General features: G+C 41.1%; 1 long non-coding RNA gene and 2 pseudogenes across 2 annotated transcripts in view; 2 read left to right on the forward strand and 1 right to left on the reverse strand.

Annotated features, from left to right (window-relative positions):
- The window catches only part of LOC123089847 (uncharacterized), an 18,954-nt gene extending 15,637 nt beyond the window's left edge, over window positions 1-3,317 (reverse strand). For both annotated transcript variants that reach the window (XR_006442399.1, XR_006442400.1), the window contains exon 1: window positions 2,674-3,317. This is a non-coding gene — a long non-coding RNA (uncharacterized lncRNA). The remainder of the gene's footprint in view (window positions 1-2,673) is intronic.
- A 6,076-nt stretch (window positions 3,318-9,393) lies between these two features.
- LOC123090448 (uncharacterized) lies at window positions 9,394-9,966 on the forward strand (annotated as a pseudogene).
- A 6,000-nt stretch (window positions 9,967-15,966) lies between these two features.
- LOC123090449 (uncharacterized) lies at window positions 15,967-18,619 on the forward strand (annotated as a pseudogene).
- The last annotated feature ends 538 nt before the right edge of the window (window positions 18,620-19,157 follow it).

The raw sequence follows: 19,157 nt of genomic DNA on the forward strand, positions 1-19,157 counted from the left end.
GAGGCCGCCCCCTTGACCTCACAGCCGCCGCCCGAGGCCGTCATCGTCGACCTCACTGTCGCCTCCCTCGAGCTCACTGCCGCCGCCCTCGACCTCACCGCCGCTGCCCGAGCCAGAGCCTGCCCTCGCCGCCGACCGTAAGGCTACGCCTCTCCTGTCCCTACCCTCCTATTTCTCTCTGCTAGGGCAATTACATATATATGTGTTGATACTGTGTTGATGTTCATATGAACCCTAGGTGTTCATATGAACCCTAGATTTTTTTAGGGCAGTAGGCATTTTATAGCATTTAGGAATTTGCAATTTTTTTAGGAAATTAGCTAGGGCAATTTTTATGAAAATTCCTAAATAGATATTCCATTTAGCTTTAAACTAATAGAGGGTATACAAATAGGGATAATTATATTTATGCCCCTAGTTGTGTCCCACTCGTCTGTTTTACCCCTAATTCCCAAAAGTCACCATTTCTGTCCAACTCACTTTGCTCCTCTTATGCTTTTGCCCTTTGATCGTTTGACTGCCAGTTTGAAAACTTCATAACTAATTCAAACTAAATCAGAAAAATGCAAATAAGATACCAAAATGTTCAGAAAAACATCACCTATATGTCAGTGTCATTTGCATTCATGAAAAAAGTGTTGGAAAGTGCACATCTGAGTTTTAGCTCTTTTGATACCACCATGAATAGTAAACTCAAAAAAATTCAAAAAAATTCAAAAAAAATATTGTGGCAAAGAACGACAAATGTTCTAAATGCTTGCCAAGTTTCATTAGGGAACGACATTCTTGGAAGTCGTGGCAAAAAAATAATCAATTTTGGAGTGTTGATTGTTTTTTTTTGCCGCGGCACCCACGAATGTTATTCCCTGATGAAACTTGGTAGGCACTTCAAACATTTGTCATTCTTAGCCACCAAATTTTTTTTGAATTTTTTGAACTTTTGTTGAACTTTTTTAGATTTTACTATTCATGGTGGTAGCATAAGAGCTAAAAATTGGATGGGCATTTTCCAACACTTTTTTCATGAATGCAAATGACACTGACATAGAGGTGATGTTTTTCTGAACATTTTGGTATCTTATTTGCATTTTTCTGATTTAGTATGAATTAGTTATGAAGTTTTCAAACTGATGGTGAAACGGTCAAAGGGTAAAAGCATAAGAGGAGCAAAGTGACTTGGACAGAACCGGTGACTTTTGGGAATTAGGGGTAAAATAGATGAGTGGGACACAACTAGGGGCATAAATCTAATTATCCCATATAAATAATAGTAGCATTTAGATTTAAATTAACAGAGGGTATAAACAAAAAACACTTAGCTATAAAAAAATATTTTGACTACGGACCTGAATTTGTTCCAAATTTCATTCAAATGAAATTTGAATTATTTGGACTATGGACCTGAATTTTTTGAAGAAATTGGGTGTAGGTACTGGGTCAAACGGGTTAGAGAAAATGTAGTTCCTAGACTTTTAGCTTTAGACAAAAAACAAAAGTATTTAGCTATAAAAAACAGTAGCTATGGCATTTAGCTATAAACAAAAAACAGAATTGTTTTTCTTTTCAAAGACTTGGTCAAACGGAACAGTAGCTATATGTCATTGATGTTCATTTGCATATTCCATTATTGTTGATTATATCTTTTCATTGAAGTGGCCATGTTATATGCAAATTCCTCAATAGTGTTTGCTCATGTTATATCTTTTCATTGAAGTTGTTCGATTGTGCCCAAGTGGCTTTGTTGTTTCCAGGGAATGATGCTGAGTGGCCTATGTTTTGCCGGAATGTTGATTCATTTCTGTTTCGGCAAATTTCAGGTGCATAGATCATCGATGGCGAAGAAGTGCTACGCCAGGAGTATATATACGATGAGTGGCCGGAGTGTCAGGCCCAGGTGTTGCCGGTTTCCGGCTTCCGAGCGACAGGCAGTAGTTAGTTTAGGTTCACGCTAATGCGAGAGAGGGATACGAACTCATGTACTCAAAGTGATAGCTCTTCTCGCGTATACCATTGTTTAGATGGATGACGATGTATTTGCAAGTAATCAAGGACTTGTATCGCTATTTTCGAGATGATGCTGAGGGACCACTTTGTGTTGGATGATGATTATGATGAGACTATTTGTATGTATATGCTATGATTATATTCGTGGTCTCGCATGCATTTGTATGTGTATCATGATGACATTTCTATGTGCTAAAGATTCTTCTATAAAGCCTGTTCAAATACAAAACAAATATGCCCAAAAAAACAAAAAAAACCTGTTAAATTAGCAGTAGCGAGTGTATAGAAGTTAGCAGCAGTGCCTCTATAGCAGTAGCGCGTTGCTGCAAAGGGCGCTAGAGCTACTAGCAGTAGCGTGCTCCTAGTAACCGCGCTGCTGCTACACTTGTGTAGCACTAGCGCCGGTGACCACGCGCTACTGCTATATGTTAGCTGTAGCGCCTTATTAGTAGCGCCCCACCCCGCGCTACTGATACACCAAAAACCCGCGCTGCTGCTAGCCTTTTCCCTAGTAGTGATAGTTCAGGCACAGACTGAACCATTTATCGTAATAACAATAAAAAAAGTAGATACGATATAATATAGTTCATGCACGGACTAAACCATTCATCATAACAACAATGAAAGTAAGACTAATCACTCTTTAATGCAGATTCAAATCATACTCACCCGCAGCCCAGCCACTGTTGTGCCTAAATGGTTGTAGAAGAGGATGTAGAGATACCAGCTGATACTCTTGTCGACGCTGTCGATCTTCTCAAGCATATAATCTGGACCGCCACAGAGTGAATTAGTTAGACAACAACATGGACTCATCATCACCATACATAAACAATAGGGCATCGCTTCTCTTCTGGCAAACTAGGACTAACTAGAGAGAGAAAGAGAGAGCTTCCTGATATCGTTGCCACCATAGATGGCTAATAGAGATTGTGGCACCAGCCACCATGCTCCTAGTCGCCAGAAGATAAGGGAGCAGAGGCCGCACACCTCAGTCCGAACCACCAGGACCGAAGGAACCCTGTACTGCTCAGATCTGCTACCATGGGAGTGGGGAAGAGGAAGCTGTGTATGGGTTGGGGCGGTGGCACCATAGAAGGGAGGTGAGAGGTGACCTCACTGGGCGCTTGGGCACGAACAAAAAGTGCCGCCGTCGGCAGCTGGGTGAGGGCATCGGTGTCACAGGACCTCCTCCGCATGGGAAATCATCAGCGATGTGGGGATGGTAATGGAGCCTCCGCATGGTAAATCAGCAGCGATGTGGGGATGGTAATGGAGTGGTGGAAGGAAGAGATGGACAGAGGGGTGAAAGCGTCGCCAGATGCGAGCGTCACCGCCGCCGCCACTCAGATCGGGAGAGGAAGAGATAAGGGAGAGAGGGCAGAGAGATAGCAGGGTGGTGTTTTTTTTTCTTGAGCAGATGATGTATTAGGAGGTGGGCTGTGAGGGTGCGCGGCATGGAAATTTCGGATGGGCTTCGCGCTAAGTTTCACAGGCATGCGCGCACACGGATATTTTCAGCGCCCAGTTAGCGGCCTAGGGTCGGTCGGGAACATTTGCTGACCGACTGTGTGACGGGAGTGCAATTATTTCCATCCAACGGTTTGATACTATACATTTCAGCATTCCCGACCGACAGTTGATTGTTATATGCGAGTAATACCGGCCAACAGTTTGATAGTAATTTTACAAACAAACAGTCGGTCGGTAAAAATGACTTTTTCCAACGCACGTATGTAGGGAATGCAGTGTCGTGGTGTAGTGAGTTTGAGTGCTTTGCTGAAATGATTAGACCTATCTTCTTGCAAATGCGTTTAACTGATATGCTTAAAATGTTTCCCTATGCTAAATATATGAAGGATATTGTGACTAAGAAAAGAAAGATACCCGATGTTGAGATTTCCACCATGCTTGCTAATCACACTTTTAAGGGTGGGACTCCTAAGAAACTAGGTGACCCCGGAGTGCCCACTATACCTTGCTTCATTAAAGGAAATTATGTTAGAACTGCTTTATGTGATCTTGGAGCTGGTGTTAGTGTTATGCATTTTTCTTTATATCGTAGAGTTGAATTAGAAAAGTTGACACCTACTAAAATTTCTTTAAAATGGCCGATAAATCAACTGCAGTAACTGTCGGTATTTGTGAGGACGTGCCTGTTGTGGTTGCGAACGTTACTATTTTAACAGACTTTGCTATTCTTGATATTCCCAAGGATGATAGCATGGAGGTCATCCTTGGAATACCCTTTTTAAATACTGCAGGGGCTGTTATTGATTGCAACAAAGGCAATGTCACTTTTCATGTCAATGGTAATGAGCACATGGTGCACTTTCCAAAGAAACAATATCGTGTTCATTGTATCAACTCTATTGAAAAAGTTCCATCTATTGTTATCGGGGGCTTTGAATTCCCTTTACCTACTGCCAAAATGAAATATGATATATTGATGGTAGGGGATATGCACATCCCCATTGAGGTAACTTAGTGTTATTCGAAGATTCTCCGGTTTTATGCGATTCGAATTTTTTTCGTCAAGGAGACTTGATCAACCTCATTGATGGATTTCTTTTGATGACCATGAGATGGATGAATTTAGAAAACACAATCTTCTATACCCAACTTTTACTTTCTGTTATTTAGAATAAAAATAATAAATATAGCATTATTTCCTATTTTCTGCATTATCCGTCCAATAAAAAAATGACCTGAAAATAAAAGTTCTCCAAATGCCCTGAAACACAAGTATGAATTTTTCTAGAATATTTAAGAATTTTTAGAGCAGAACACATGTCAGGGGGATGCACCAGTGGGCCACAAGCCCAGCAGGCGCGCCCATCCCCCTGAGCGCGCCTAGCAGGCTTGTGGGCTCTACGTGGCCCCCTCCACTTATTTCTGTACCCATCTCCTTCCCCTACCTCCAGAAAAAATCATGCCACAACTCAAACCCGTGTTCTTGCTCATCTTGCTGCATTTTTCGATCTCCCTTGTGCAAAGCTCCATCCACCAAACTGTTTTGGGGATTTGTTCCATGGTATGTGACTCCTCCATTGGTCCAATTAGTTTTTGTTCTAGTGCTTTATGTATTGCATATTTTTGCTGCTATGGTGACCATGTTCTTGAGCTTGCATGTCAAATTTAGTTGGTCCAAAGTAGTTTTGATGCATGATATGGCCTCTAGGCACTTGTAGGAGTAGTTGCTATGAGTTTTGTTAAGTTTTGTTCACTTTTATTTTGAGTCACTAAAAATTTCAGAATTTTTTAGGGAAAGGAAAGAGAAATATGAGAAGATTTCTGAGGGGCTCTTCTAGCTGTAATCCTAAAGAGGATGAAATGAGAAGAAGAAACCGAAGTATCCGGTTCCCCGAGTTGAGGAGGTGCGAGCGTGTGAGTGGCCAAGCGACGTATTCTTGCGCTCTGCCGAAATTTATGAAGATTTTAATTACTTGGTGGAGAATGCAGGCCTCACCGCATTCGTCGAAGATAAGTGTCCACAATATCTTCTCCTCAGTAATACATTCGTTCAAAGTTTTAAATTCTATCCGAGGCAGAATCCTCCTATGGTTGAATTCAAATTATATGACATCCCCCGGCGCATGCAACTTTCTATTTTTTGCCGAGTGTGCAAGCTACCTTATATTGGGGATGTTCATGAACCTCGTACAAGGGACTTGGAGGCTTCTATTGACACTATTGTCGTAGGAGAGGAGAGAGGGGTGTCCCGTGCTAGAGCCGCTAGTGTACATTTTCCTGTGCTTCGTTACTTCTCTCTATTTATAGGGAAGTGTTTGCTTGGCGGTGGGAAGGCTGGAGCCCTTAGTTCCCCAGATCTTGCAGTTTTGCATGCATCCTTACATGGTGACAGAACTTATAGCTTAGGCGCTATTGTGTCCCAAAGGTTGAACACGAACCGTTCAAAGGGCACTATTTATGGAGGTATCTATGCCACTCGTTTAGCTCAACATTTTGAGATACCCGATAGGCTGCATGAGGCAGAAGAGATGCTTCTTTCTGAGATATACTTAGACTATGATATCATGGTTCGCCATGATTTTCTTAATAAAAATGACGATAGAAAATTGATTTATAACCTTGTATTTAGCCAGGGTACTCAGGAGACTATTATCTTGTCTGCTCCTTCTTTGTTCGACCTTCATCTAGGCAGGTACATTATCATGCCCGAGGACATCCACGCGTATTGGGGCACGACACCACCATAGATGCATGTACCCGAGCCACCAGTTGAGTACCAGATGCCGGTCCACTAGTAGAAAACAAGGCTTTGGTTTGGGTCTAGCCAACCCATTAGTCCCGGTTCAGCATGAACCGGGACTAATGGAGGCATCTGTCCCGGTTCGTGCGCCCACGTCGCCGGCCAGGGCCTCGGGAGGCATTTGTCCCGGTTCGTGTGGAACCATTTGTCCCGGTTCTTGGCACGAACCAGGACCAATGTTGCCCATAACTATTTGTCCCGGTTGGTGGCATGAACCGAGACCATGTGGAGACCTTTAGTCTCGGTTCCTGCCACGAACCGTGACCAATGATTTCCCTATATATATACCCACGCCCCCAGCTCACTCACTATGCTCATTTTTTGGAGAGAGGTGTGGGAGAGGTGTGTGGTGCTCTAGCTCACCTCTATGCACATGAGGTGTTCGATGAAATGCCCGAGCCACACTAGTTAAGCTTTCTCCTCTCGAAGCTCGACCTTGAAGCTCCATTTTCCCCGATATTTGTCTAGATTTAGCGGTCCGTCACGTCTCGTCCCCGTCTTCACCGCCGTCGATCGCCCGAGCCGATCTCGTCGCCGGCACCACCACGGTGAGCCTCTTGATCTTATCTTCTTTCTAAAAGAAAAAAAAATCTTCCTTGTATGGTTTAGATAGATACTGGTATAATTTTCTTACTTTTATTATTATTTGTTATTATATAGTGCGATGGGTTTCGTATCCGCCCCCATCGGCCCTCCTCCTGTCTATGATTTGGATGTGGTATATTATCTTCTATAACTATTTGTTTTATTTAGTGTTTATGCCAATTATGCCCACCAACGTGACATTGATGTTTTTATCTAGGAGGTATGTGAACCGGAAATCCAAACCAACATAGAACTTCTTGTCGAGAAGTTAAATTTGGTTGAAAAAGAAAACGAGTATTTGAAAGAAAAACTGAAAAGAAATGCAGAAGAGAAGATGAAACTGGAGTTGTATGTTGCTGATGTCGTCGATGATCACAAGATCAAGATGGATGCAATGAGCTTGAAGATTAGAAAGATTAGAAAATATGCCATTGATAATGAGGCTTGGTATCATTATGCTGTTGGATCAATTGTTACCTTAGTTGCAATAATTTCAATGTATGTTTTAATTAGATGCTCTAGCTAGAGAGCTATATGCTGTTCTATGAGAACTATGTATGAACTTTATGTATTTATATTTTAAGTAATAACATTTGATCACTATAGTGCTTTGGTTTTATTAATGTGATGATGAACTTCTATTAATTAATTTGGTCACTTATATATCCATCATGTTCTGTAATGGTCTTTGAGACACTTAATTATATATAATGCACGCAGATGAACGGGCAATGGATGTACGGTGACAGACACACCTCCGAATACGTTAAGGGCGTGCATAATTTTCTCGAAGTGGCTGAGGTAAACAAGCAGAATGGTTTTAAGTGGCGTCAATGCCCTTTATGTGGGAATACGAAGTCTTACTCTTCGTTGAAAATCCTTCACACCCACCTGCTTTATAAGGGTTTCATGCCACACTATAATGTTTGGACCAAGCACGGAGAAATAGGGGTTATTATGGAAGACAACGAAGAAGAAGAGGATGATGACAACTATGTGCCCCCGGAATACGGTGATGCTGCAACGGGGGAAGGTGCTGAAGATCAAGAGGAACCAGACGATATTATGCCCGATGATTATCTCCGCCGGGTCATTATTGATGCAAGGAGTCAGTGCGAAACTGAAAAGGAGAAGCTGAAGTCCGATCGCATGTTAGAGGATCACAAAAAACGGTTGTACCCCAATTGCGAAGATGGAAACACAAAGCTCGGTACCATACTAGAATTGCTGCAGTGGAAGGCAGAGAATGTTGTGCCTGACAAAGGTTTTGAGAAGTTACTGAAAATATTGAAGAAGAAGCTTCTAAAGGATGATGAATTGCCCGACAGTACGTACGCAACAACGAAGGTCGTATGCCCTCTTGGATTGGAGGTGCACAAGATACATGCATGCCCTAATGACTGCATCCTCTACCGCGGTGCGTATGAGGATTTGAACGCATGCCCGGTATGCTGTGCACTGCGGTATAAGATCAGACGAGATGACCCTGGTGATGTTGAAGGCGAGCCCCCAGGAAGAGGGTTCCTGCGGAGGTGATGTGGTATGCTCCTATAATACCATGGTTGAAACGTCTGTTCAGAAACGAAGAGCATGCCAAGTTGATGCGATGGCACAGAGAGGACCGTAAGAAAGACGGGAAGTTGAGAGCACCCGCTGACGGGTCGCAGTGGAGAAAAATCAAGAGAAAGTACCAGGCTGAGTTTGCAGATGACCTAAGGAACGTATGGTTTGGTGCAAGCGCGGATGGCATTAATCCTTTCGGGGAGCAGAACATCAATCACATCACCTGGCCCATCAATCTATGTATCTATAACCTTCCTCCTTGGCTGTGCATGAAGTGGAAGTTCATTATGATGCCAGTGCTCATCCAAGGCCCTAAGTAACCCGGCAACGACATTGATGTGTACCTAAGGCCATTAGTTGAAGAACTTTTAGAGCTGTGGACTGGAAAAGGTGTACGTGTGTGGGATGAGCACAAACAAGAGGAATTTGACCTCCATGTGTTGCTGTTTGTAACCATCAACGATTGGCCTGCTCTTAGTAACCTTTCAAGACAGACAAACAAGGGATACCACGCATGCACGCACTGTTTAGATGACACCGAAAGTATATACCTGGACAGATGTAGGAAGAATGTGTACCTGGGCCATCGTCGATTTCTTCCGACCAACCATCAATGTCGAAAGAAAGGCAAGCATTTCAAAGGTGAGGCAGATCACCGGAAGAAGCCCGTCACGCGTACCGGTGATCACATACTTTCTATGGTCAATGATTTACATGTAATCTTTGGAAAGGGTCCTGACGGACTATCTATTCGGAATGACGCTGAGGGACGCGCACCCATGTGGAAGAAGAAATCTATATTTTGGGACCTACCCTATTGGAAAGACCTAGAGGTCCGCTCTGATATGTCCATTTTGCATCATGCTTTTATATTGATATTTATTGCATTATGGGCTGTTATTACACATTATGGTACAATACTTATGCCTATTCTCTCTTATTTTACAAGGTTTACACAAAGCGGGAGAATGTTTGCAGCTGGAATTCTGGGCTGGGAAAGGAGCAAGTTGGAGATACCTATTCTGCACAACTCCAAAAGCCAAGAAACTCAACGGAGAATTATTTTGGAATATATAAAAAATACTGGGCAGGAAAAGTACTGGAGGGGACCTACCAGGAGGCCACAAGCCTAGTAGGCTCGCCCACCCCCCTAGGGCGCGCCTGGTGGGCTTGTGGGCCTCCTGTGGCTCCTCCGGCACCCCCCTTCTGCTATGTGAATGTTTCGTCCCAGAAAAAATCAAGATAGAGCTTTCGGGAAGAACCTCCGTCGCCACGAGGCGGAACTTGAGCAGAACCAATCTAGAGCTCCGGCAGGGCGATCCTGCCGGGGAAACTTCCCTCCCGGAGGGGGAAATCATTGCCATCGTCATCACCAACGCTCCTCTCATCGAAGGGGACTCATCTCCATCAACATCTCCATCAACATCTTCATCAGCACCATCTCATCTCCAAACCCTAGTTCATCTCTTGTATCCAATCTCCGTCTCGCGACTCCGATTGGTACCTGTAAGGTCGCTAGTAGTGTTAATTACTCCTTGTAGTTGATGCTTGTTGGTTTACTTGGTGGAAGATCATATGTTCAGATCCTTAATCATATTTATTACCTCTCTGATCATGAACATAATTATGCTTTGTGAGTAGTTATGTTCGTTCCTGAGGACATGGGTTAAGTCTTGCTAATAGTAGTCATGTGAATTTGGTAGTCGTTCGATATTTTGATGTGTTGTATGTTGTCTCTCCTGTAGTGGTGTTATGTGAACGTCGACTACATGACACTTCACCATTATTTGGGCCTAGAGGAAGGCATTGGGAAGTAATAAGTAGATGATGGGTTGCTAGAGTGACAGAAGCTTAAACCCTAGTTTATGCGTTGCTTCGTAAGGGGCTGATTTGGATCCACTAGTTTATTGCTATGGTTAGAGTTTGTCTTAATACTTTGTTCATAGTTGTGGATGCTTTTGAAGGGGGTTAATCATAAGTGGGAGGCTTGTCCAAGTAAGGGCAGCACCCAAGCACCGGTCCACCCACATACCAATATATCAAAGTAACGAACGCGAGTCATATGAACGTGATGAAACTAGCTTGACAGTAATTCCCATGTGTCCTCGGGAGCGCTTTACCTATTATAAGAGTTTGTTCCGGCTTGTCCCTTGCTACCAAAGGGATTGGGCCACTTGCTGCACTTTTGCTACTACCGTTACTTGTTACCCGTTACCAATTATCTTATCACAAAACTATCTGTTACCGCTACCTTCAGCACTTGCAGGAACTACCTTACTGAAAACCGCTTATCATTTCCTTCAGCTCCTCGTTGGGTTCGACACTCTTACTTATCGAAAGGACTACGATTGATCCCCTATACTTATGGGTCATCAAGACTCTTTTCTGGCACCGTTGCCGGGGAGTGAAGCACCTTTGGTGAGTGGAATTTGGTAAGGAAAAATTTATATTGTGTGCTAAAATTTTCTGCTACTTGCTACTATGGAAACTAATCCTTTGAGAGGCTTGTTCGGGGTATATTCACCCCAACCTGAGGCACAAAGAGTTGCCCCTCAACCTACTACACCTATTGAAAATATTTATTATGAGATTCCTACGGGTATGATAGAGAAACTGGTGGATAACCCTTTTATAGGAGATGGAACATCACATCCCGACATGCATCTAATCTATGTGGATGAGGTTTGTGGTTTATTTAAGCTTGCAGGTTTACCCGAGGATGAGGTCAAGAAGAAGGTCTTTCCCTTATCTTTGAGGGATAAAGCATTCACATGGTATAGGCTATGTGATGATACTGGATCATGGAACTACAAGCGATTGAAATTGGAATTTCATCAAAAGTTTTATCCTATGCATTTGGTTCATCGTGATCGGAATTATATCTATAATTTTTGTCCTCGTGATAGAGAAAGTATCGCTCAAGCTTGGGGGAGGCTAAGTCAATGTTATATTCATGCCCCAATCATGAGATCTCGAGAGAAATTATTATTTAGAACTTTTATGCTCGGCTTTCTCACAACAATCGCACCATGCTTGATACTTCTTGTACCGGTTCTTTTATGAAGAAAGATATTGACTTCAGATGGGATTTATTGGAAAGAATTAAACGCAACTCTTAAGATTGGGAGTTTGACGAAGGTAAGGAGTTAGGTATGAATCTAAAGTTTGATTGTGTTAAATCTTTCGTAGAAACAGACATCTTTCGTGATTTTAGCGCTAAGCATGGACTTGACTCTGAGATAGTAGCTCCTTTATGTGAATCATTTGCTACTCATGTTGGACTCCCCAAGGAGAAGTGGTTTAAATATCATCCTCCCATAGAAGTTAATGTTGCTAAACCCGTTCCGGTTGAAGAGAAAATTATTTCTTATAATGATTCTATTGTTCCTACTACTTATATTTAGAAACCAGCTTTTCATGTTAGAGTAAAGAATCATGCTAAAGCTTCGACTGTGATACAGGGTTATATTAGAACTTCTACACCCCCTGAACAAAAATAAAGTTGAGCCTAGTATTACTATTGTTAAAGATCTCGTGGTTGATAATATTGATGGGCATGTCATTCAATTTTGTGAAAATACTGCTAGAATTGCTAAACCTCATGTTAATGATAAGCGTGGACCTATTGTTGGCACACCCGTTGTTTCTGTGAAGATAGGAGATCATTGCTATCATGGTTTATGTGGTGTGGGTGCTAGTATTAGTGCAATACCTAAAGATTTATATGATGAAATCAAAGATGAGATTGCACCTGTTGAAATGGAATATATTGATGTTACTATTAAACTTGCTAATAGGGATACCATTTTCCCTGTTGGGAATGTTAGAGATGTTGAAGTCTTGTGTGGGAAAACTAAGTATCCTACTGATTTCTTGTTCTTAGTACCCCACAAGATAGCTTTTGTCCCATTATATTTGGTAGACCTTTCTTGAATACTGTTAATGCTCAAATAGATTGTGAAAAGCAAACCGTTACTGTTGGTTTTGGAGGTGTGTCACATGAGTTTAATTTTTCCAGGTTTGGTAGACAACCTCATGATAAATAATTGCCTAGTAAGGATGAAATTATTGGTCTTGCTTCTATTGTTGTGCCTCCTACTAATCCTTTAGAGCAATATTTACTTGAGCATGAAAATGATATGCATATGACGGAAAGAAATTAAATAGATAGAATCTTTCTTGAACAACCACCTATGCTTAAAAATAATTTGCCTGTTGAATTACTTGGGGATCCACCTCCACCCAAAGGTGATCCCGTATTTGAGCTTAAGCAATTACCTGATACTCTTAAATATGCTTATCTTGATGACAAAGAGATATTTCCTGTTATTATCAGTGCTAACCTTTCAGAGCATGAAGAAAAGAAATTATTGAAAACTCTGAGGAAGCACCGTGCTGCTATTGGATATACTCTTGATGATCTTAAGGGCATTAGTCCCACTCTATGTCAACAAAAAATCAGAACTGAACCTCAATTCAAACCAATTGTTGATACTCAACGAAGATTGAATCCTAAGATGAAGGAAGTGGTAAGAAAAGAAATACTAAAGCTTCTGGAAGAAGGTATCATCTATCCCGTTGCTCATAGTGAATGGGTAAGTCCAGTGCATTGTGTCCCTAAGAAGGGAGGTATTATTGTAGTCCCTAATGATAAAGATGAATTGATTCCATAGAGAATTGTCACTGGCTATAGAATGGTAATTGATTTTAGAAAATTAAATAAAGCTACTAATAAAGATCATTACCCTCTACCATTTATTGATCAAATGGTAGAAAGATTATCCAAACATATACATTTTTGCTTTCTAGATGGTTATTTTGGTTTCTCTCAAATACCTGTTGCACATGTTGACCAGGATAAAACCACTTTTACTTGCCCTTTAGGTACCTTTGCTTATAGATGTATGCCTTTTTGTTTATGTAATGCACCTGCTACCTTTTAGAGATGTATGATGGCTATATTCTCTGACTTTTGTGAAAAGATTGTTGAGGTTTTCATGGATGATTTCTCCGTTTACGGGTCTTCTTTTGATGATTGCTTAAGCAACCTTGATCGAGTTTTGCAGAGATGTGAAGAAACTAATCTTGTCTTGAATTGGGAGAAGTGCCACTTTATGGTTAATGAAGGAATTGTCTTGGGACATAAAATTTCTGAGAGAGGTATTGAAGTGGACAAAGCTAAAGTTGATGCTATCGAGAAAATGCCATGCCCTTCAGACGTAAAAGGCATAATAAGTTTCCTTGGCCATGCTGGTTTCTATAGGAGGTTTATTAAAGATTTCTCTAAGATTTCTAGGCCTCTCACTAATCTATTGCAAAAAGATGTCCCTTTTGTTTTTGATGATGATTGTGTAGAAGCATTTGAAATACTTAAGAAAGCCTTGATAACTGCACCTATTGTTCAACCACCTGATTGGAACTTGCCTTTTGAAATTATGTGTGATGCTAGTGATTATGTTGTTGGTGCTGTTCTAGGACAAAGAGTTGATAAGAAATTAAATGTTATTCATTATGCTAGTAAAACTCTAGACAGTGCCCAAAGAAATTATGCTACTACTGAGAAAGAATTGTTAGCAGTCGTTTTTGCATGTGATAAGTTCAGATCTTATATTGTTGATTCCAAGGTTACTATTCACACTAATCATGCTGCTTTTTAATATCTCATGGAAAAGAAAGATGCTAAACCTAGACTTACTAGATGGGTACTTCTGCTACAAGAATTTGATTTGCATATTGTTGATAGAAAGGGTGCTGAGAACCCCGTAGCAGATAACTTGTCTAGGTTAGAAAATGTTCTTGATGACCCACTACCTATTGATGATAGTTTTCCTGATGAACAATTGAATGCCTTCAGTACTTCACGTAGTGCACCTTGGTATGCTGATTATGCTAATTATATTGTTGCTAAATATATACCACCTAGTTTCACATACCAACAAAAGAAAAAGTTCTTCTATGATTTGAGACATTACTTTTGGGATGACCCAGACTTATATAAAGTAGGAGTAGATGGTGTTATTAGACGTTGTGTACCTGAGCATGAACAGGGATAGATCCTATAGAAGTGCCACTCCGAGGCATACAGAGGACACCATGCTGGAGCCAGAACAGCACATAAGGTATTGCAATCTGGTTTTTATTGGCCTACTCTCTTCAAGGATGCTCGTAAGTTTGTCTTGTCTTGTGATGAATGTCAAAGAATTGGTAATATTCGTAAACGTCAGGAAATGCCTATGAATTATTCACTTGCTATTGAACCATTTGATGTTTGGAGTTTTGATTATATGGGACCTTTTCCAAAGTCCAACGGGTATACTCATATTTTAGTTGATGTTGATTACATTACTAAGTGGGTAGAAGCTATTCCAACTAGTAGTGTTGATCATAACACTTCTATTAAAATGCTTAGAGAGGTTATTTTCCCTAGATTTGGAGTCCCTAGACATTTAATGACTGATGGTGGTTCACATTTTATTCATGGTGCTTTCTGTAAAATGCTTGCTAAATATGATGTTAACCATAGAATTGCATCTCCTTGTCATCCTCAGTCTAGCGGTCAAGTAGAGTTAAGTAATAGAGAGATTAAATTAATTTTGCAAAAGACTGTTAATAGATCTAGAAAGAATTGGTCTAAGAAACTTGATGATGCACTGTGGGCTTATAGGACTGCTTATAAGAATCCCACGGGCATGTCTCCTTATAAAATGGTTTATGGAAAAGCATGTCATTTACCTCTTGAGCTAGAGCATAAAGCTTATTGGGCAATCAAAGAGCTCAACTACAATTTTAAACTTGTTGGTGAGAAGAGGTTATTTGATATCAGCTCACTTGATGAATGGAGAACTCAGGCATATGAGAATGCCAAGCTGTTCAAAGAAAAAGTTAAGAGATGGCATGATAAAAGGATACAAAAACGTGAGTTCAATGTAGGTGATTATGTTTTTCTACACAATTCCCGTTTAAGATTTTTTGGAGGCAAACTTCTCTCCAAATGGGAAGGTCCTTACATTGTCGAAGAAGTATATTGTTCTGGTGCCATAAAAATCAACAACGCGGAAGGAACCTTTCCGAGAGTTGTGAATGGGCAAAGAATCAAACATTATATATCAGGTACTCCTTTAAATGTTGAAAGTAATATTATTAATGTCATAACCCCGGAGGAGTACATAAGAGATATCTACCAGCCCGTTTCAGACTCTGAAAACAAAGAGGTATGAGTTACGGTAAGTAAACAGAGTCCAAAAGTATCCCAATAGCAATTTTTCTACGTTTTGGAATATTTATGAAAAATAGGAAAATTTAAAGTAGTCCGAGAAGTGCATGGGGAGGCAACAAGCCTACCAGGCGCGCCCCTACCCCCTGGGCGCGCCTGGGGGGCTTGTGAGCACCCCGTGTGCCCCTCGAACTCCGTTTTCTTGTGGAACACTCCTTATGGTCGGTAAAAATTCATTATATAATCTCCCAAAAGGTCTGACCCTCGTATCACGCAAAAATCCTCTGTTTTCGTTTTGAGCTGTTTCTGCAGCAGATTTAGAGCAGGGATGTCCTCCCAAGATTCAGAGGAAGAGAGCTATGTGGCTGACTACCTTTCTAACCCCAAGGTCTATGGGGATTTGGAGCTTTATGGCTGGTCTACAAATGAAGAAAAGGGGTATGATCAAAAGAGAAGAGAAGAAACAAGCTTCGATGAAGAAGGAGTCCCTCTACCCCGGCCTGGGTATATGGATGTGGAGTTCAAGAAGTCAAGCTTTCCTGACTCAAGGAAGAAGCCTAAGGTTTTGTTTACTCCTTATCATCTTTTACAGGAAAGTAAGCAAGAATTAAGTCAAAGGGTGTTGAGGCTAGAAGAGGAAGTTAGTGATCTAAAGGAGCAAAATTCCATCCTCAAGAAGAAATTAAACAAGCTCAGGAGTTCTGCAACAACTCCTCCACCATCACCTCCGAAAGAAGACAATTAAACATGGGTATGGGCAATCCCCTTGGTTCTCGCCAAGCTTTGGGGAGTTGCCCCGGTATCGTATCACCATCACATCTTTTTACTTTCCATCCTTATCTTAATTCGATCCCGTTGGTAGTATTTTGATCTAGTAGTAGTATATGAGTTTTAGTATGATCTAGTCTTGAGTTTTACTTTGTGTCACCCCAATGTAATCGAGTCCTTGAGTTATATAATAAAGAGTGTGATTTAGTTAAGGGCTTTGCTTCTTGCCATGATCTAAAGAAAATAGTAAAAAGAACATGCATGACAGATCATGTAGTGATCTTTGTGGGGAGGTGATGACTTCACATACAAAAAGAATGATGATTGAAACTTGTTGTGGATTGACAAACGTAGACCTTGGTCATTGTTGCAATTAATAGGAAGTAATGAAGAGAGAGAGAGAGGTTCACATATAAATATATCATCTTGGACATCTTTTATGATTGTGATCACTCATTAAAATATGGCATGCTAAGAAGTTGATGTTGGACAAGGAAGACAACATAATGAATTATGCTTGCTTGTTTCTGAACAATGTTATATGACTATAGATCCTTTAATATGTGATGCTTGCTTCCACCTCATATCAGCCAAAACTTCCGCACTAAGAACAGATACTACTTGTGCATCCGTAAACCCTCAACCCAGTTTTGCCATGAGAGTCCACCATACCTACCTATGGATTGAGTAAGATCCTTCAAGTAAGTTGTGATCGGTGCAATCAATAAAATTGCTCTCTAAATATGTATGATCTATTGGTGTGTGGAAAATAAGCTTTCTACGAACTTGTGATGAGGAATTCATCAAAGCGACAGACTGCATAATAAAGTTCTTTATCACAAGGGGCAATATAAAGTGACGTTCCTCCACACTAAGAGATTATGCATCCAAACCAAAAAGTGCATGGCCACCTATGCTTCCCTCTGCAAAGGGCCTATCTTGCACCTTTACTTTTTATCCTTAAAAGAGTCATGGTGATAAACACCAATTCCTTATTCTGGCATCTTGGCAAGCATCATGTGTTAGAGAAAGATCTTTATTCATATATCAACTTGGAAGTGAGTAGCCATGAATTATTATCATTGACATTACCCTTGAGGTAAATAGTTGGGAGACAAACATAAGCCCCTATCTTTCTCTGTGTCCAATTGAAACTTTGATCTCATAAAGTATCGCGTGAGTGTTAGCAATTGTAGAAGACTAAATGATGATTGAGTATGTGGATTTGCCTTACAAGCTCATACTTTTGACTCTTTTCGATATTATGATAAATTGCAATTGTTTCAATGACTAAAGACTATTGGTTGCTAGTTCTCCATAAGGTTCTTGATTCATACTTTTACATGGTGAACGAATTGTCACTTTAGCATAAGAGATTATATGATAATATTGCTGTTCTAAAGATGATCATGATGCCTGCATGTTCGTATTTTATTTTATCGACACCTCTATCTCTAAACAAGTGGTCATACTTATCGATCTCGGCTTCCGCATGAGGACAAGCGAGGTCTAAGCTTGGGGGAGTTGATATGTCCATTTTGCATCATGCTTTTATATTGATATTTATTGCATTATGGGCTGTTATTACACATTATGGTACAATACTTATGCCTACTCTCTCTTATTTTACAAGGTTTACACAAAGAGGGAGAATGCTGGCAGCTGGAATTCTGGGCTGGGAAAGGAGCAAGTTGGAGATACCTGTTCTGCACAACTCCAAAAGCCACGAAACTCAATGAAGAATTATTTTGGAATATATAAAAAATACTGGGCAGGAAAAGTACCGGAGGGGACCTAGCAGGAGGCCACAAGCCTGGTAGGCGCGCCCACCCCCCTAGGGCGCGCCTGGTGGGCTTGTGGGCCCCCTGTGGCTCCTCCAGCACCCCCCTTCTGCTATGTGATCGTTTCGTCCCAGAAAAAATCAAGAGAGAGGTTTCGGGAAGAACCTCCGACGCTAGGAGGCGGAACTTGAGCAGAACCAATCTAGAACTCCGGCACGGCGATCCTGCTGGTGAAACTTCCCTCCGGGAGGGGGCAATCATTACCATCGTCATCACCAACGCTCCTCTCATCGGAGGGGACTCATCTCCATCAACATCTTCATCAGCACCATCTCATCTCCAAACCCTCGTTCATCTCTTGTATCCAATCTCCGTCTCGCGACTCTGATTGGTACCTGTAAGGTTGCTAGTAGTGTTAATTACTCCTTGTAGTTGATGCTTGTTGGTTTACTTGGTGGAAGATCATATGTTCAGATCCTTAATCATATTTATTACCTCTCTGATCATGAACATAATTATGCTTTGTGAGTAGTTACATTCGTTCCAGAGGACATGGGTTAAATCTTGCTAAAAGTAGTCATGTAAATTTGGTATTCGTTCGATATTTTGATGTGTTGTATGTTGTCTCTCCTCAAGTGGTGTTATGTGAACGTCGACTACATGACACTTCACAATTATTTTAGACTAGAGGAAGGCATTGGGAAGTAATAAGTCGATGATGGGTTGCTAGAGTGACAGAAGCTTAAACCCTAGTTTATGCGTTGCTTCGTATGGGGCTGGTTTGGATCCACTAGTTTATTGCTATGGTTAGACTTTGACTTAATACTTCATTCATAGTTGCGGATGCTAGCAAAGCGGGTTAATCATAAGTGGGAGGCTTGTCCAAGTAAGGGCAGCACCCAAGCACCGGTCCACCCACATACCAATATATTAAAGTAACAAACGCGAATCATATGAACGTGATGAAACT

Source organism: Triticum aestivum, chromosome 4B (genome assembly GCF_018294505.1).
Source record: "Triticum aestivum cultivar Chinese Spring chromosome 4B, IWGSC CS RefSeq v2.1, whole genome shotgun sequence".
Lineage (NCBI taxonomy): Eukaryota > Viridiplantae > Streptophyta > Magnoliopsida > Poales > Poaceae > Triticum > Triticum aestivum.